Source organism: Ursus maritimus, unplaced genomic scaffold, assembly GCF_017311325.1.
Source record: "Ursus maritimus isolate PB19 unplaced genomic scaffold, ASM1731132v1 scaffold_16, whole genome shotgun sequence".
NCBI lineage: Eukaryota > Metazoa > Chordata > Mammalia > Carnivora > Ursidae > Ursus > Ursus maritimus.
Window position 1 is genome coordinate 24,095,476 of NW_024424008.1, and position 14,003 is coordinate 24,109,478.

Genomic DNA, 14,003 nt, shown 5'->3' on the forward strand with positions numbered 1-14,003 from the left:
GGGGGGGGGCATTTTTAACGCTCTTTCAGAGAAAAACATGCAGCCAAGGATCCTTTATCCAGCAAGGCTGTCATTCAGAATTGATGGAGAGATAAAGACCTTCCAGAATCGCCAGTCATTGACCAATTTCGTAACCATGAAACCAGCCCTACGGGAGATATTAAGGGGGGTTCTATAAAGGTAAAAAGGCCCCAAGAGTGATACAGAACAGAAAATCACAATCTATAGAAACAAAGACTTTACAGGCAACATGGCATCATTAAAATCATATCTCTCAATAATCAGTCTCAATGTGAATGGCCTAAATGCTCCCATAAACACCACAGGGTTGCAGATTGGATAAAAAGACATGACCCATCCATTTGCTGTCTACAAGAGACTCATTTTGAACTTAAAGATACATTCAGACTGAAGGTAAAGGGATGGAATACCATCTTTCATGCCAATGGACCCTTCAAAAAGAAAGCTGGGGTAGCAATTCTCATATCAGACAGATTGGATTTAACTAAAGACTATAGTTAGAGATACAGAAGGGCACTATATTATTCTTTTTTTTTTTTGAATCCAATTATGGTTTATTTTATTTATTTATTTATTTATTTATTTATTTATTTATTTATTTTTAAATGATTTTTATTATAATTATGTTAGTCACCATACAGTATATCCCGTTCCTATGTAAGGCTCGATGATTCATTAGTTGTGTATAACACCCAGTGCACCATGCAATATGTGTGCCTCCTTACTACCCATCACTGGTCTATCCCATTCCCCACCCCCCCTCCAGGGTCCTCAGTTTGTTTCTCATCGTCCATAGTCTCTCATGTGCATTCTCCCCTCTCGATTACCCCCTTCTTTGGTTCCTTTCTTCCTCTTACCGATCATCCTAGTCTTTGTTAAATAGATTAGAGAACACTCATATGTATTGCTTTCCTGCTTGACTTATTTCACTTAGCATTATCTCCTCCAGTCCCGTCCATGTTGTAGCAAATGTTGAGAACTCGTTCTTTCTGATAGCTGAGTAATATTCCATTGTATATATGGACCACAACTTTCTAATCCAGTCATCTAAGTTGAAGGGCACTCGGCTCCTTCCACGATTTAGCTATTGTGGACATTGCTGCTATGAACATTGGGGTGCATATGGCCCTTCTCTTCACTACGTCGATCTTTGGGGTAAACACCGTAGTACAATGGCTGGATCATAGGGTAGCTCTTTAATTTTTAACTTTTAAGGGACCTCCACACTGTTTTCCAGAGTGGCTGTACCAATCCTTGCATTCCCACCACAATGTAGGAGGGATCCCTTCTCCACATCCTCTCCAACAATTGTTGTTTTGCCTTGTCTATTTTGCTTCTAACTGGCGTAAGGTGAGTATCTCAGTGTGGTTTTGATTTGAATTTCCCTGATGGCTGATGATTTTGAACATTTTTTCATGTGTCTGTTAGCCATTTGTATGTCTTCATTGGAAAAGTGTTCTGTTCATATCTTCTGCCCATTTTTGATTTGTTTATTTGTTTCTCTGTATTGAGTTTTGAGAAGTTCTTAGATCTTGGATACCAGTCCTTATCTGTAGTGTCACTTGCAAATATATTCTCCCATTCCGTGGGCTGCCTCTAGTTTTTCTGACTGTTTCCTTGGCTGTGCAGAAGCTTTTAATCTTGATGAAGTCCTATAAGTTCATTTCATCTTTGTTTCTCCTGCCTTGGGGATGTGTCATGAAAAAGTTTACTTTAGGCCGATGTCGTAGAGGTTGCTGCCTATGTTCTCCTCTCTAGAATTTTGATGGATTCCGCCTCACATCGGTCTTTCATCTATTTGGAGTTTATTTTTGTGTATGGTGTGAGATAGTGGTCCAGTTTCATTCTTTTGTCAATTAGCTGTCCAATTTTCCCAGCACTCATTTATTGAAGAGACTGTCTTTTCCCACGGATGTTTTCCCTGCTTTATCAAATATTAGTTGCTCACAAGAGCCGAGGGTCCATTTCTGGGGCTCTATTCTGTTCCATTGGTCTATGTGTCTGTTTTGTGCCAGTACCATGCTGTTTTTTGATCACAGCTTTCGTCAGTACAGCTCGAAATCCAGCGTTGGACGTGCCCCCAGCTTTATTTTCCTTTTCAACAGTTCCTTGGAGATTCGGGGCCTTTTCTGTTTAAATACAAATTTAAGGACTATTTGTTCCAGTTCTTTGAAAAATGTCCTCGGTATTTTGATCGGGATAGCATTGAAAGTGTAGTCTCTGGGTAGCATGGACATTTTAACTATGTAATTCTTCCGATCCATGAGCATGGGATATCGTTCCATCTTTTTATGTCTTCCTGAATGTCTTTCAAGAGTGATTTATAGTTTCTAGAATATAGGTCCTTACGTCTCTGGTTAAGTTAATTCCAAGGTATAGCGTAGTGGATTTTGGTGCTAATTATAAATGGGATGGATTCCCTACTTTTCTTTCTTCAGTCTCGTTATTTGTGTATTAGAAATACAACTGATTTCTGAGCATTGATTTTGTATCCTGCCATGCTACTGAATTGTTTCTCTATCTTCTAATAGTTTGGGAGGGCTTTTGTTGGGTTTTCCTACAGAGTATCATGTCATCTGCGAAGAGGAACATTTTGACTTTTCTTGCCGATTTGAATACCTTTGATCCCTTTTTGTCGCTGATTGCTGTTGCAAGGACTTCTAGTACTATGTTGAATAATAGTGGTGAGAGTAAGGGCGCCTTGTCGAAGTCTTCTGATCTTAGGAAAAGGCATCCACAGCTTTTCCCCATTGAGAATAATATTTGCAGTAGGCTTTTCATAGATGGCTTTTATGAGATTGAGAAATGTACCCTCTATTCCTACACTCTGAAGGGTTTTAATCAGGAAAGGACGCTGTATTTTGTCAAATGCTTTTTTGGCATCGATTGAGAGGATCATATGATTCCTGAGTCTTTTCTTGTTGATATGATGTATCACGCTGATTGATTTGCGAATGTTGAACCATGCTTGCATCCCAGGTATGAATCCCACTTGATCGTGATGGATAATCCTTTTAATGTACTGTTGGATTCTATTAGCAAGTATCTTGTTGAGGATTTTGGCGGTCATATTCATTAGGGAGATGGGTCTATAATTCTCCTTTTTGAGGGGATCTTTGCCTGGTTTGGGGATCAAGGTAATATTGGCCTCATAGAATGAGTTTGGTACCTTTCCTTCTGTTTCTATTTTTTGAAATAGCTTTAGGGGAATAGGTATTATTTCTTCTTTGAATGTTTGGTAGAATTCCCAGGAAACCTGTCCGGCCTGGAGTTTTGTTATTTGGAAGGTTGTTTATCACTGACTCAATTTCTTCATCATTAATTGGCCTGTTTAAGAAATCGATTTCTTCCGGTTTCAATCTTGGTAGTTTATAGGTTTCCAGGAAGGATTCCATCTCTTCCAGATTGCTTAGTTTATTGGCATATAGCTGTTGGATAAAAATTTCTTAATAATCCTTCATTTCAATGGTGTTCGCCGTGACTTCCTTTTTCATTCATAATTTTAATAATCTGGGTCCTTTCTCTTTTCTTTTTGGATAAGTCTTGCCAGTGGTCTGTCAATTTTATTGATTCTCTCAAAGAACCAGCTTCTAGTCCTGTTGATCTGCTCTACTGTACTTCTGGTTTCTGATTGATTGATTTCAGCTCTAATTTTGGTCAACTGCGTCCTCGTGTGTGGATTAGGCTCTGTCCCTCTGGCTGCTGTTCCAGCTTGGAGGTGAGAATATAAAAACTGCATTTTAGATTTTTCTACTTCTTTTGGAGGAGGCTTGATGCCATTATTTATTTCCCTAGACTGCGTTTGCAATATTCCATAGGTTTTGACTGTTGTATTTTTCATTCTCATTGGTCTCCACAAATTGTTTAATTTGATTTTTGATTTCCTGGTTTATCGAGTCATTCCGAGCAGGATGGTCTTAGTCTCCAAGTGTTTGAGTTTCTTCCAAATTTTTCCTTGTGGTTGAGTTCCAATTTCAGAGCGCCAGGTCTGAGAATATGCAGGGATAATTTCAATCTTTGGTATCGTTGAGATTCGTTTTTGTGTCCCAGAACATGGTCTATTCTTTGAGAATGTTCCATGGGTATAGAATCGAATGAGTATTCTTGGTTCTGGGGTAGTGTCTTCATATATATCTATGAGGTCCAACTCATCGAGTATGGCATTCAAAGCCTTTGATTCTTTGTTTAGTTTTTGCCAGGGCAAGTTCTGTCTATTTCTGATATGGGGTGTTGAGGTCACCTACTATTAATGTATTTTTATTTATATGTCTCTTTATTCTGGTTAAGAGTTGGCTTGTGTATCTTGTTGCTCCTGTTTTGGGCATATATATTTATAATTGTCATCTCCACTTGTTGAATACTTTCTTTAAGAATAATATAGTGCCCTTCTCGCATCTCTAACTATAGTCTGTTAGTTTAAAATCCAAATCTTTCTGATATGAGAATTGCTACCCCAGCTTTCTTTTGGGTCCATTTGGCATGAAAGATGGTATCCATCCTTACTTCTCAGTCTGAATGCTATCTTTTAGTTCAATGAGTCTCTTGTAGACAGCAAGATGGATGGTCATTCTTTTTATCCAATCTCTGCAACCCTGTAGTGTTTTATGGAGACATTTAGGCATTAACATTGAGACTGATTACTTAGAGATATGATTTTAATGATGCCATGTTGCCAGTAAAGTCTTTGTTTGTTTTAATGTGATTTTCTGTTCTGTCTCACTCTTGGGGCCTTTTTACTTTTATAGAACTTTTAATATCTCCTGTCGTAGGGAACTGGCTTGCGGGTTCGAATTGGTTAGTGACTGGCGATTCTGAAATGTCTTTATTCTCCATCAATTCTGTGACAGCCTTGCTGGATAAAGGATCTTGGCTGCATGTTTTCTCTGAAAGGCTGTTGAAATATGCTCCCCAACCCTTTCTCTCATTCCAGGTCTTGTGTGGTCGAATTGCGTAATTCTGATGGACCTTTGCAACTTGTACGTGAGAAATTTCTTTGCCCTGGCCCTTTCAATACTGCATCCTTGATCTTATTTGCGTAAATGCACTATGAGTAGTGTGGTGGTTTGTTCGTGGCTTGAGCTTCTGGATGGGTCCTCTCTGCCTCTTGACACGAATGTATTGTTTCCTTGCTAAGATTAGGGGAAGTTTTCATGCCAATTTGTAAGATATTCTTCTAGCCTCTGTTTTTCTCCACCCCCGGGATGCACGATGATTCTGACATTGAGACGTCATTGAGTCAGTAATCTCCCTGTAACCTACATTCTTGGATTGGATTTTTATTGAGCTCAATTTCTGTTTTACTTTCTCTATCTCCAACCCATCCTCCAATTCATGCTGACATTGTTTCTTCTGCTTCATGTACCTACTGCTCAGAACATCCTAGTTTTGTGACTGCATTTGCATTCATAGACTTTTTATTTCTGCGAGTTCTGCTTCTCATTTCCGGCCTTAGAGATTCTGCATTCTCATTAACCTTTTCTTAATAGTTTTTTCAATCCTACTACATCATTTTGACCATCTGTTACCTGAATTCCATTTCCTGATACATTTGGTACATCCATATCCATCATTTCTGTGGCAGAGGCCACAGATTCACTGTCTTTTCTTTGCTGGGGGGTCATCTCCTTCTTGTCATTCTGATAGGAGAGGTTGCTGGGGTTGTCCAGAGGCCAAATTATTTACGGGTCCCAGGCCAGTGTCCTTGTTTTATAGGGACCTTAGGGATGTGGGCTTCTTCTTTAAAGATGTTATTTATTTATTTATATAGCAGCCAAATCAGCGAGAGGGAATAGAAGCAGGGGAGTGGAGAGAAGAGCAGGTTTCCCAGCCGGAGGAGCTCCCGGCGAGGGGCTCTTCCGGGAACGCCAGGACGCCTCTAAGTCAAGATACACAGGCACTCAATGACTGTGCTACCCAGGCACCCCGGGTTGTGGGCTTGGATTTTTCAGTCTGCCTTCTGTGGTCTGGGAGGCCTGCCGCGCCGCCGATACTCAGGCAACTCTGTTTGGGTAGAGCCCCCGCGTCTCCTGCAAGGGGGATGGGGATGGGCACTCTCTAGCCGTGGTATTTGTGCTTGCCCTCTGGAGGCTTTCCCTGGTGGTTTGCTGTGCCTCTTCTGAGAGTCAGCATCAGCGGCCAAATTTTCAGCCTCTGTCACAGAATGAACAGAGGATTGCGGCCTGTTCTCTTACCAATGTTCTGTCCACTTTAACTCTGTTACTGCTGGTGCTGCTCAACCTCTCTGCAGCATCCCGGGATGTGCGCCCACACCCTGTGTCCCAGCCCCTCACTCCAGGGCAGGCGGCCTCTCGTCCTTGTGTTTCTTAACGCTCGCCAGCCGCCCCGCGTGCACTCAGGAAGCTCCCGGTCTCAGTCTGGATCCAGTGACTGCACCGGGATTCCGGTGTTCCGCGAGATGCCTGGTGGCGTGTGTACCAGGCTCACGGTCTCAGTCTGCTGTTTTGCGCCTGCCGTCCCTGAGCCCCGCCTGTTCTCCCGTGCAAGTGGCTACCGCTTCCGGTGCCCAAACGTGGTGGCTCCCTTCCCCTTCCGCTTATCTTCCGATATCCGTGCACGGTTTACAGCTCCCCTTCGCACTCTCAATACTGCCAGCGCTGAGATGTTCATTTCCAGAGATCCGCATGGTTCTCCCGCGTCTCAGCCGTTCCATGGTTGTTTAGGCTGGTCTGGTACCTATCCAGCTCGACTCGGGGACCGGCTGAAAAGGTGTCTCCTACTCCTCAGCCATCTTAACTCCTGACTGACCACATGTCTCTTAATCCAGTCATCTGTTGAAGGGCATCTCGGCTCCTTCCACGATTTAGCTATTGTGGACATTGCTGCTATGAACATTAAAGTATATGGCAGAAGGGCACTATATTATTTTAAATTATGTATCCAACAAGCGGATATGACAATTATAAGTATGCCTCAATGGGAGCAGCAATATACACAAGCCAACTCTTAACCAGAAATAAAGAGTCATATAGATAATAATACACTGATAGTAGGGAACCCCAACTCCACTATCAGCAATAGACAGATCACCCAAGCAGAAAATCAACAAAGAAACAAGAGCTTTGAATGCCATACTCAGACGCTGTTTGGACCTCATACATATATATATATAGAACACTACATCCCAGAACCAAGGAATTCCCATGGAATATTTCAAGAATAGAATATGTTTTGGGTCACAAACAGGTCTCAACTGGATACCAAAGACAGATTATTCCCTGCATATTCTCAGACCACAATGCTTTGAAATTGAAACTCAATCACAAGGAAAATTTGGAAGAAACTCAAACATTTGGAGATTAAGAACCATCCTGCTCAAGAATGATTCGATAAAGCAGGAAATCAAAATTAATTTAAACAATTTATGGAGACCAACGAGAATGAAAACACAGCAGTCCAAAAACCTATGGAATACTGCAAAGGCAGTCCTAAGGGGAAAATACGCAGCTATCCAAGCCTCACTCAAAAGAATAGAAAATCTAAAAATGCAGTTTTTATATTCTACCTCAAGAAGTTGAACAGCAACAGAGAAACAGGCCTAATCACGTGCATGAGAAAAAGCAGCTGATCAAGATTAGAGCAGAGATTTATTGAATTAGAAACCAGGTGCCCGGTAGAACAGATCAACCGAACTAGAAGCTGGTTCTTTGAGAGAATCAATAAAATTGACAGACCCCCTGGCAAGACTTATCCAAAAGAATAGAGAAAGGACCCAAATTAATAAAATTATGAATGAAAAGGGAGAGGTCACAACCAACACCAATGAAATGGAAGGATTACTGTGAAACTTTTATCAAGAGCTTTATGCCAAATAAATTAAACAAATCTGGAAGAGATGGAGGCCTTCCTGGAAACCTATAAAACTTACCAAGACTGAAACAGGAAGAAATTGATTTTTTTTAAACAGGCCAATTAATTATGAAGAGATTGAAACAGTGATTAAACCTTCCAAAAACAAACGCAAAGGCCTGATGGACTCCCCGGGAATTCTACCAAACATTCAAAGAAGAAATAATACCTATTCTCCTAAAGTTATTTCAAAAAATAGAAACAGAAGGAAAGCTACCAAACTCATTTTATGAGGCCAATATTATTCGATCCCCAAACTAGGCAAAGACCCCATCAAAAGGAGAATTACAAGAATTCATTTCCTAATGAATAGACGCCAAAATGCTCAACAAGATCCTGGCTAATAGAATCCAACAGTACATCAAAAGGATTATCCATCATGACCAAGTGGGATTCATCCCTGGGATGCAAGCATACCAACATTCGCAAATCTATCTGTGTCATATATATTTTATCAACAAGAGCTCCCATAAAATGCCACAGGGTTGCAGATTGGATAAAAAGGCATGACCCATCCATTTGCTGTCTACAAGAGACTCATTTTGAACCTAAAGATACATTCAGACTGAAGGTAAAGGGATGGAATACCATCTTTCATGCCAATGGACCTCAAAAGAAAGCTGGGGTAGCAATTCTCATATCAGACAGATTGGATTTTAAACTAAAGACTATAGTTAGAGATACAGAAGGGCACTATATTATTCTTTTTTTTTTTTTGAATCCAATTATGGTTTATTTTATTTATTTATTTATTTATTTATTTATTTATTTATTTATTTTTAAATGATTTTTATTATAATTATGTTAGTCACCATACAGTATATCCCTGCGTTTCCTCATGTAAGGCTCGATGATTCATTAGTTGTGTATAACACCCAGTGCACCATGCAATATGTGTGCCCTCCTTACTACCCATCACTGGTCTATCCCATTCCCCACCCTCCTCCTCGACAGGTCCTCAGTTTGTTTCTCATCGTCCATAGTCTCTCATGCTGCATTCTCCCCTCTCGATTACCCCCTTCTTTTTCCTTTCTTCCTCTTACCGATCATCTAGTTCTTTGTTAAATAGATTAGAGAGAAACATATGATAGTTGTCTTTCCTGCTTGACTTATTTCACTTAGCATTATCTCCTCCAGTCCCGTCCGATGTTGTAGCAAATGTTGAGAACTTCGTTCTTTCTGATAGCTGAGTAATATTCCATTGTATATATGGACCACAACTTCTTAATCCAGTCATCTAAGTTGAAGGGCACCTCTCGGCTCCTTCCACGATTTAGCTATTGACATTGCTGCTATGAACATTGGGGTGCATATGGCTCCTTCTCTTCACTCTGTCTATCTTTCGGGGTAAACACCTGCAGTAGTAAATGGCTGGATCATAGGTAGCTCTTAATTTTTAACTTTTAAGGGACCTCCACACTGTTTTCCAGAGTAGCTGTACCAACTTGCATTCCCACCAACAATGTAGGAGGGATCCCCTTTCTCCACATCCTCTCCAACAATTGTTGTTTCTTGCCTTGTCTATTTTTGCCATTCTAACTGGCGTAAGGTGGTATCTCAGTGTGGTTTTGATTTGAATTTCCTTGATGGCTAATGATTTTGAACATTTTTTCATGTGTCTGTTAGCCATTTGTATGTCTTCATTGGAAAAGTGTCTGTTCATATCTTCTGCCCATTTTTTGATTTGTTTATTTGTTTCTCGTGTATTGAGTTTGAGAAGTTCTTTGTAGATCTTGGATACCAGTCCTTTATCTGTAGTGTCATTTGCAAATATCTTCTCCCATTCCGTGGGCTGCCTCTTAGTTTTTCTGACTGTTTCCTTGGATGTGCAGAAACTTTTAATCTTGATGAAGTCCCATAAATTCATTTTATCTTTTGTTTCTCTTGCCTTTGGGGATGTGTCATGAAAAAGGTTGCTTTGGCCGATGTCGTAGAGGTTGCTGCCTATGTTCTCCTCTAGAATTTTGATGGATTCCTGTCTCACATCGAGGTCTTTCATCCATTTGGAGTTTATTTTTGTGTATGGTGTGAGAGAGTGGTCAAGTTTCATTCTTTTGCATGTAGCTGTCCAATTTTCCCAGCACCATTTATTGAAGAGACTGTCTTTTTCCCACCGGATGTTTTTTCCTGCTTTATCAAATATTAGTTGCCCAAAGAGCCGAGGGTCCATTTCTGGGCTCTCTATTCTGTTCCATTGGTCTATGTGTCTGTTTTTGTGCCAGTACCATGCTGTCTTTGTGATCACAGCTTTGTAGTACAGCTCGAAATCCGGCATTGTGATGCCCCCAGCTTTGTTTTTCCTTTTCAACAGTTCCTTGGAGATTCGGGGCCTTTTCTGTTTCCATACAAATTTAAGGACTGTTTGTTCCAGTTCTTTGAAAAATGTCCTTGGTATTTTGATCGGGATAGCATTGAAAGTGTAGATTGCTCTGGGTAGCATGGACATTTTAACTATGTTAATTCTTCCGATCCATGAGCATGGAATATCTTTCCATCTTTTTATGTCTTCCTCAATGTCTTTCAAGAGTGATTTATAGTTTCTAGAATATAGGTCCTTTACGTCTCTGGTTAAGTTAATTCCAAGGTAACGTATGGTTTTTGGTGCTATTGTAAATGGGATGGATTCCCTAATTTCTCTTTCTTCGGTCTCGTTATTCGTGTATAGAAATGCAACTGATTTCTGAGCATTGATTTTGTATCCCGCCACGTTACTGAATTGCTCTATAACTTCTAATAGTTTGGGAGTGGCTTCTTTTGGGTTTTCCATATAGAGTATCATGTCATCTGCAAAGAGAGACATTTTGACTTCTTCTTTGCCAATTTGAATACCTTTGATCCCTTTTTGTCGTCTGATTGCTGTTGCAAGGACTTCTAGTACTATGTTGAATAATAGTGGTGAGAGTGGGCGTCCTTGTCGAGTTCCTGATCTTAAGGGAAAGGCTTCCAGCTTTTCCCCATTGAGAATAATATTTGCAGTAGGCTTTTCATAGATGGCTTTTATGAGATTGAGAAATGTACCTTCTATTCCTACACTCTGAAGGGTTTTAATCAGGAAAGGATGCTGTATTTTGTCAAATGCTTTTTCGGCATCGATTGAGAGGATCATATGGTTCCTGAGTCTTTTCTTGTTGATATGATGTATCACGCTGATTGATTTGCGAATGTTGAACCACGCTTGCATCCCAGGTATGAATCCCACTTGATCGTGATGGATAATCCTTTTAATGTACTGTTGGATTCTATTAGCAAGTATCTTGTTGAGGATTTTGGCGTCCATATTCATTAGGGAAATCGGTCTGTAATTCTCCTTTTTGATGGGGTCTTTGCCTGGTTTGGGGATCAAGGTAATATTGGCCTCATAGAATGAGTTTGGTAGCTTTCCTTCTGTTTCTATTTTTTGAAATAGCTTTAGGGGAATAGGTATTATTTCTTCTTTGAATGTTTGGTAGAATTCCCCAGGAAAACCGTCCGGGCCTGGAGTTTTGTTATTTGGAAGGTTGTTTATCACTGACTCAATTTCTTCATCATTAATTGGCCTGTTTAAGAAATCGATTTCTTCCGGTTTCAATCTTGGTAGTTTATAGGTTTCCAGGAAGGATTCCATCTCTTCCAGATTGCTTAGTTTATTGGCATATAGCTGTTGATAAAAATTTCTAATAATCCTTCCAATTTCAATGGTGTTCGTCGTGACCTCTCCTTTTTCATTCATAATTTTAATAATCTGGGTCCTTTCTCTTTTCTTTTGGATAAGTCTTGCCAGTGGTCTGTCAATTTTATTGATTCTCTCAAAGAACCAGCTTCTAGTCCTGTTGATCTGCTCTACTGTACTTCTGGTTTCTGATTGATTGATTTCAGCTCTAATTTTGGTCAACTGCGTCCTCGTGTGTGGATTAGGCCTGTCCCTCTGTTGCTGTTCCAGCTTCTTGAGGTGAGAATATAAAAACTGCATTTTAGATTTTTCTATTCTTTTGAGTGAGGCTTGGATGGCTATTTATTTCCCCCTAGGACTGCGTTTGCAATATTCCATAGGTTTTGGACTGTTGTATTTTCATTCTCATTGGTCTCCACAAATTGTTTAATTTGATTTTTGATTTCCTGGTTTATCGAGTCATTCCTGAGCAGGATGGTCTTAGTCTCCAAGTGTTTGAGTTTCTTCCAAATTTTTCCTTGTGGTTGAGTTCCAATTTCAGAGCGTTGTGGTCTGAGAATATGCAGGGGATAATTTCAATCTTTTGGTATCGGTTGAGACCTGTTTTGTGTCCCAGAACATGGTCTATTCTTGAGAATGTTCCATGGGCATTAGAATCGAATGAGTATTCTTTGGTTCTGGGGTGTAGTGTTCTATATATATCTATGAGGTCCAACTCATCGAGTATGGCATTCAAAGCCTTTGATTCTTTGTTTAGTTTTTGCCAGGGTGTTCTGTCTATTTCTGATATGGGGTGTTGAGGTCACCTACTATTAATGTATTTTTATTTATATGTCTCTTTATTCTGGTTAAGAGTTGGCTTGTGTATCTTGCTGCTCCCCTGTTTTGGGCATATATATTTATAATTGTCATCTCCACTTGTTGAATACTTTCTTTAAGAATAATATAGTGCCCTTCTGCGTCTCTAACTATAGTCTGTAGTTTAAAATCCAATTTATCTGATATGAGAATTGCTACCCCAACTTTCTTTTGAGGTCCATTTGCGTGAAAGATGGTACTCCATCCCCTTACTCTCAGTCTGAATGCATCTTTGGGTTCGAAATGAGTCTCTTGTAGACAGCAAGTGGATGGGTCATTTCTTTTTATCCAATCTGCAACACTGTGGCGTTTTATGGGAGCATTTAAGCTATTAACATTAAGACTGAGTACTTAGAGATATGATTTTAATGATGCCATGTTGCCAGTAAAGTCTTTGTTTGTATTGGCTGTGACTTTCTGTTCTGTATCACTCTTGGGGCCTTTTTACTCCCCCCTTAATATCTTCTGTAGGGCTGGTTTCGTGGTTACGAAATTGGTTAGTGACTGGCGATTCTGAAATGTCTTTATTTCTCCATCAATTCTGAATGACAGCCTTGCTGGATAAAGGATCCTTGGCTGCATGTTTTTCTCTGAAAGAGCTTTAAATATGCTCCCCCAACCCTTTCTCTCATTCCAGGTCTTTGTAGGTAGGTCTGATGTAATTCTGATGGCTTTGCAATGGTACGTGAGAAATTTCTTTGCCCTGGCCACTTTCAATACTGTATCCTTGGATCTAATATTTGCGAAATGCACTATGACGTGACGTGGTGGTGGTTTCCTCGGGGCCCCGTGTGTTTCAGAGTTTAGAAAGACAACACGGGGGGCACCTGGCTGGCTCAGTCGGTTGAGCGTCCAACTCTTGATTTCGGCTCTGGTCGTGATCTCAGGATCGTGAGATCGAGCCCCATGTGGGGTTCCGCACTGAGCATGGAGTCTGCTGGAGATTCTCTTTCTCCTTCTCCCTCTGCCCTTCCTCCCGCTCGTGCCCTCTCTCCCTCTCTAAATAAAAATAAATAAAATCTTAAGAACAAAAAAAGACGACATGATGCACGTATCAGGTATGTATTAATGCCTGCTCCGCTGGCGGGGACTGGGGCAGACCCTCAGCTCATGAGCACTCCCTGCAGTGAGACCAGAGATGGGCTCACCATGGTGGGGTCTCTGTGGAAGGAGCTACAATGCCACCATAAGAAAAGCCTACATGTCCAGACTTCGTAAGACACATTGAAAAATTGTGGATAAGAGATCCTAACCTGTATTGGCTATTAATGCCGTAAAGGCTGAGTTCCTTTCTAGACTTCTTTCACTCTATAATCCTGTCGGCTAAGACACAGTCTGACACAGGACAGACATGGGAGAGATCAAATGATCAATGGTGTTTTCCCCCCTTCAATAGCTGGGATCTGGGAGCAGAAAGTACAGCCTTCATTTAGGATGTGGGCTTCTTCTTTAAAGATGTTATTTATTTATTTATATAGCAGCCAACCAGCGAGAGAGGGAATAGAAGCAGGGGAGTGGGAGAGGAAGAAGCAGGCTCCCAGCGGAGGAGCCCGATGAGGGACTCCTTTCCGGAACGCCAGGATCACGCCCTAAGCCGAAGACAGGCACT